The sequence below is a fragment of the Eutrema salsugineum genome, unplaced genomic scaffold, assembly GCF_000478725.1.
Source record: "Eutrema salsugineum unplaced genomic scaffold, Eutsalg1_0 scaffold_10, whole genome shotgun sequence".
NCBI lineage: Eukaryota > Viridiplantae > Streptophyta > Magnoliopsida > Brassicales > Brassicaceae > Eutrema > Eutrema salsugineum.
In genome coordinates, this window is record NW_006256908.1 from 1607311 (window position 1) to 1614282 (window position 6972).

Consider the following 6972-nt stretch of genomic DNA (forward strand, 5'->3'; position numbering starts at 1 on the left):
TACTTAGATCATGGATCCTAGTGGTTGCAAGTAAACTTGAACATAAAGCAATAATTTATTCTTCTCCGTAATTGCAATCGGAAAGATATGGTATTTGGAAACCCCGAACCGAGAAACAGTTTTGGTGAGATCCATCAAAACATTTTTGTCCATGTCTTGTTGCCGCCTGAATAATCAAAAGACCATATGACTTGAGTTGGCCAGAAAATCTGGGATACGCACAAGCGGTTATCAAGGACGCACATGGTGACATTGCGATGGTCAGGTAAATGGGGAAATGGAGTTTTAGAGATGACTTGAAAAGTTTCAGTGTGAAGATCGAAAGATCAAAGATATGACCTTGGTTTCTTCACACTCGGTGAGACAGTAAAATGAGCCATCCAAATACACGGGTCTTTGGTAAGCAAGAATCCGATAAGGAGAAGTAGGGACAACATACCTTTAAACGTTGGTACTAAAATGGAAAACTTCACAAGTAGTTACGTTGTCTAGGGCGAATTCAGATGAGTTATATAACCAAACTGGCTTGGACGTGCCCCTGAATTTTTCTTTACCCATAACCAAACTGGCTTGGACGTGCCCCTGAATTTTTCTTTACCCAATCCAAGCTTAGAAGTTGTAGGGCAACCTCGTCATTATACATGTCAGTGACTAGCTGTTGACCGCATGAAAGAAGAAAGCTTTGATGCCATTGAGTGGTAGGATTCACCACGATATTGAGAAGATACAGTGGAGGCCAACAAGACCGTCACAACTACCATAGCAAACATAGGTGTTCATAAAAGGGAGCTTGAGCGTACGAAATATGGTAGTTGTGACGGTCTGGTTGGCCTCCACTGTGTCTTCAGAATATCGTGGTGAATCCTACCACTAAATGGCATCAAAGCTTTCCTTTTTCACGCAATGGACATTCCCAACACGATTCGAGCCTTGGCAATATCAGTAGTGGACACGCAATGTAAATCTGGATCTCGCGATTGCATACGGCGGATCAATTGTTTTTCTTGGAACCGTTGAGAGTCGATTGTCGATTTCCACTTCTTGGATACAGACTTGAATCTCAGCAGAGACTTCACAGCAAGTCTCTCGAGGTTAAGCCCTTCAACATCGTGAGGTAGTAATTCCACACACGGGCGATGCCTTTTTAACATTTTCTCATGCCTTTTCATCATTGTCTTGTCTCTGATTGATCAAAAGAGACGATCCAGGCTTTAAATATATATATACACACACCAGCTGAGCATCCGACTCGAGCTAGGAATCGGAAAGCGGAAAACTTCAAGTCAGTTTGCTTTCCCTAATGGAAATTTTTCTTATTTTACGAATCATTCAATCGAAAATCTCTTTTATGGCTATCATTTCCTTCCTTTTTATGGCTTTTATGAGTTTTCTTTTTCCAAACATAAACGTCTCTCTTTCTTTTTTGGTGTATATGATAATTGTTTTCAGGAATTAACACTATACTTCCCATGTTTCAAAAGAGTTTAAGACTTTTCCACAAAAATTGGGTTTGATTAAACAATCAAAATGAAACATATCATTAGTAAAGAAAAGAAGTTTAGATTAAAACCATGTTAAGCTAACTTATATCTACAATAGATAGGAGATTTATGTTTAAAACATAAAGCCAGCATCCTAAAAATATGTTATCGGTTTTTCCCCTCCTACTTTAATCATATTTTGATTTTAATTATGTTCCATGTGTTGGGTGAAATTAATTCACTATCCGGTCACTGCGTTCATGTCACTGCAAAGAGAAAAGGAGTGATGAACGGTCACTGTGATCATGTTGCTACTTAGAGAGAATGAGTGACGAACGGTCACTGTGATCGTATCGCTGCGAAGAGGGAATGAGTGACGAACAGTCACTGTGCTCGTGTACCTGCTGAAAAAGAGGGAGTGACGAATGGTCACTAGTGAGAGAGTCTCAACATCGACTATTCGTCTTTGTCAATCGGTTTAACATCGATTAGTGGCTTAATATAAGTCGTTGATTTACTTTCTTGAGTAAACCGAGAATTTAGAAAGATTTGTAGCGACCGACCGACATAAGCTCCCAATTCAAAGAGACTTATAGAGAGACTGACATACAAAGCCCAATCCAATAAGGATTAGGATTGACATAAACCTATAAATAGAGAAGTCCTGGACCAAAGACGGATAGACAAACACTTACGGCTAAAAACCCTAAAAGCTCTACTTTAATAGCTAGGTACGACAGCGACGAAGAATCGAGCGACCAGACATCATCCTATCTTCGTTCTTCACCAATTAACGACGAATAGCGAGCGACGGACAATACCAGATTATTTAGATCTTCAATATTGATTCATTGTAACTTGATACTCATTGATTAATAAAAGCTTACTCCTTCCCGTCATTCCGTAGAACTATTCACGTACGAACTGGTTAAAATTTGCCCAAACAGTTTGGCGCTAGAAGGTGGGGAAGTTTTAACTACGTGAGATATGACAGACGGAGAAAACGACGGAAACATCACCCCTAACATTCATGCTGCCCATTTGGAGGAATTCACCGCCCAGATGAAGCAGACTGAAGAGAGACTTGCACAACTCGAAGCGGAAAACGCTTCCTTGAAGGAAGTGAACGCTTCTTTGGTTGGTGATGGAAGCACTGCAGCCGACGCTCGTGCCAGATTTCGTACACAAGTTCCCCCTATGTTGCCGGTTGATGATCCTCTCACAGCTATTGATAACAGACCGACACAACATAATAGAAATCCAGGAACAACTACAATGGGGACTGCTACAGATGACTTCTCAAAGCGTTTGGAAGCTATGGATCTTTTAATCGCACGACTTCCCGGTGTGGCTCCTCCAATTACGAAAAGTGCTCCTAACTCCTATGCAGATACCCTGTTTATGGATGCGATCGCATTGACAGAGATGTCAAGAAAATTCACGCTTCCTTCGATGAAGATGTACCACGAAACAACAGATCCGGATAATCACATAGCACAATACAAGCAATGAATGTTTACCACAGTAGTTGCGAAAGAACTTTGCAAAGCTACCATGTGCAAGGGATTTGGTTCCAGTCTTATGGGACCAGCTCTCCAATGGTTTATGAACCTACCTAACGCTTCAATTGACTCTTTTGCATCACTGACAGACCGTTTTGTTGAGCAATTTGCAAGCAGTAGGAACCTGGAAAAGACCGCAGATGATCTTTACGAGGTCATACAGAGAAAAGGGGAGTCTTTGCATAGTTATGTTGGACGATTCAACAAAGAAAAAGTGTCTATACCAGAGTGTCTCACGTCCACTGCAATCTCAGCATTCCAAAGAGGCTTGCTCCAAAACAGTGATCTATATAAGGAACTGACAAAGTATCAATGCAAAACAATGGAAGATGTGCTATCGAGAGCATGGGCACAAATTAGATGGGAGGAAGGTCCTGCTTACCATCAGCAACACTCCCAAGGTTCTGACTCTCGTGTAACGAGGAACGAAAGAACAACGAGAGATGATAAGCCATATCAAAGACCTCTCAGTGACAATGAAAGCAGGAGAAGTGACAATAGAAATACACATCGACCAATCAACACAATGGAAGAACCAGATATTCAGCAACTCGACAAGGTTCAACTAATGGAAGAACCAGATATTGAGCAACTCGACAAGGTTCAACTAATAGAAGGCGATCCTAATAAGTGGTTCAAAGCTGCCAACAGACGTAAAACATAGGCTCTTGGGAAGGTCCATATAACGAAGGTACGTGGATCAGGCTCATACAAATTGCAGGATAATAAAGAATGCAAAAAGTCTATTCAACAGCTGTGTGCCCTACAACTCAACTTACTACTTCAAGGTTGGTTCGTTTTGCTTCAGTTATATTTTTTTTATACGTTTGGCTTTTCATTGTTAGTTGCGTTTTGCATTTTTTGACGATCCCCGAGAAGTTATTACCTTGGCTTTGGATATTTTACTACATATCTACGGATATGCACTTTAATATAGAAATTTTCAAACAAAGAAGTTTTAGAAGTCCTCAAATCTATGTTCGTCATTCACGATGGCACATAAAAGAGAGAGATATTACATAGAAATTATGACTGAGTGACAGACAGCGACCAAATAAACTAGAAGGCACTGCCTTAAAGAATGTGACGATTGTCGCCTGCTTAACTATTTAAGAGCGTCACTGCACGCATACGAATTGACCATGGTCATGAAAAGAAAGGTAAGTCTTCAAAAATATTGATAGAAACCCACAGAGGTCGCCAGTGGTGATTCCTCATCAAAAAAAAAAAAGAGTGAGGTTGTCACCCTCGCTAGAGGCGACTCCTCACAAAAAAAGAAGAGTGACATTGTCACCTTGGAAAGAGGCGATCCCTCTCAGAAAAAGAAGAGTGATATTGTCACCTTCGAAAGAGGCGATTCCTCACAGAAAAAGAAGAGTGACTGTTTTCACCTTTGAAAGAGGTGATTCCTCACAGAAAAAGAAGAGTGATGTTGGCACCTTTGAAAGAGGCGATTCCTCACAGAAAAAGAAGAGTGACGTTGTCACTTCAAAAGAGGCGATTCCTCACAGACACAAAGAAAAGGGAGTGACGTTGTCGCCCTATTGCAATTCAAAGCATGACCTCATAAAACTAGAAGTGACTACTGTCACTAAAGATTAAAGGAGTTCTGAAACCTCCTAAAAAAAACAACTAAGAGGGAAAAACCTCGCGACAAGCAGCAACCACAGCTGAAATCGCTGGTATGACTGCAATAAATGTCACAGCTAACCTAAGGGAATAGCACTAAAAAGTAACGTACTTGCTACTGTTACTAATTTAAAGATTGATATACATCACCGAACGAGGGACGTGATCCCATGATTAAGCAAACTGCAAAATGCAATATGCGCAACATATGGTTATACACCAGCCACAGTAGTGGAAAGAATGGTTACAAACCGCCTAGAAAATGTCGTTATCCAAAACGTAAAACAAAGATGTCAACAAACGTTGCATCACTCACGATCGACAAGTGCTTAGAAAAGGATCGACACATCCTACCAGATAAACAAAAGTAAACGTCCACGAGCAATAGAGCTCCAAAAGATAAAGTTAGAGGAAGACCTTAAATAAGAAATTAAGGTGGCTCCTCAAAATATACGGCTAAATACGACCACGGCGGCAAAAGCCCCATCGCCAAAACCTGTGAACGAATCAGGAAATACCAGCAGAGTCTTCCCATCACTTTTAGCTTATTTAATAGTGCCCTCTCGATACTCTTTCTCTGCTTATGACGAGTAACAAATGTTAACAAATGATCACCACGGATTATCAAATATTGAATTGACTCTTTAGAAGTTACGACGTTCACTTCTAAACAAAACATGAAACCAAAGAAAGAAGAAACAAAGGAACGACATGATGTATGTTCAGAAGAGGAGAAGAAGGAACGACAAATAAATAAAAAAGGGATCGACAGCTCCCAATAACAGAAGAAGAGAGGGAATCGACGAGCAAAATCAAAAAAGAAAGAAGTGACATAAGTAAAAGAAATAGAGAAAGATAGACCAGAATAGACTTTAAAGACAGTAGGTCACTGAGAAAGCGCAAGGCGCTACCAAAACGCAGGTCGTCACTCCTGACGACCTCCCAATGACGAGTTCTCACCTATGAGCTCACACCAACGAGCTATCAAAAGTGAGATTTCACATGACGACCTCCCATGTCAACTTTATAACAATGAAATTACAAATGATGACCTCCCACAAAGATTTTTTAGATCAATCTTACGTACGAACGATGAGCTCTCAATAATCGACGACGAAGTCCCAACGATCGACGACGAGGTCCCAACGATCGAGGACAAGCTCCCATTGATCGACGACGAGCTCCTAACAATCAACGACAAGCTCCCAACGATCGACGACGGACTCCTAACAATCAACGATGAGCTCCCAACGACTGATAACGAGCTCTCAACAATCGATGATAAGCTTCCTAACGATCGATGATGAGCTCTCAACATCGAGCAACGACCAACGATGATGACTTACCACCGATTAATTAATGATGATGATCTTCCAACAATGAACCTTCCAAGGACGAGCTTCCAATGACCTTTCACACCTTCGGCAAAGAAGCTGTGTATTAATAGGGAAGATGATGGCCAGCCATATGAAATGAATGAACCAACGAAATATTTATATTTGAGCATCGACACTAGACCTACAAGGTCAGAATGTACCATCAGTTAATGAAAGAGAAGATACATCAACGCTTGTCACTCCACACATATGGAACATGCCTCATGTGATATGGAAGCTCCATTCATTCTTAATAAAATCTGCTTGTCCATCCTAAATAAGGAATGGCCACGGAATCGACATATGGTAGAACTAAACAAGGTGCAAATAGACAAGAAATATTTTCGCGCATCGAACGACGATAAAAAAAAAACTTACTCTCCAAATTCTAAATAAGAAATTGAAGAGTAGGGGCAAGTTGTTGGGTGAAATTAATTCACTATCCGGTTACTGCGGTCTTGTCACTGCGAAGAGAAAAGGAGTGATGAACGGTCACTGTGATCATGTCGCTGCTAAGAGAGAATGAGTGACGAACGGTCACTGTGATCGTGTCGCTGCTAAGAGGGAATGAGTGGTGAACGGTCACTGTGCTTGTGTACCTGCTGAAAGAGAGGGAGTGACGAACGGTCACTAGTGAGAGAGTCTCAACATCGAGTATTCGTCTTTGTCAATCGGTTTAACATCGACCTGTGGCTTAATATAAGTCGTTGATTTACATTCTTGAGTAAACCGAGAATTTAGAGAGAGTTGGAGCGACCGACCGACATAAGCTCCCAATTCAAAGAGAATTATAGAGAGACCGACATACAAAGCCAAATCCAATTAAGATTAGGATTGATATAAACTTATAAATAGAGAAGTCCTGGACCAAAGACGGATAGACAAACACTTACGGCTAAAAACCCTAAAAGCTCTACTTTAATA

The 6972-nt window shown here is 40.9% G+C and overlaps 1 pseudogene; it reads right to left on the reverse strand.

Moving 5' to 3' along the window:
* Positions 1–134: 134 nt before the first annotated feature.
* LOC18027843 lies at positions 135–1172 on the reverse strand (annotated as a pseudogene).
* Between the last annotated feature and the right edge of the window lie 5800 nt (positions 1173–6972).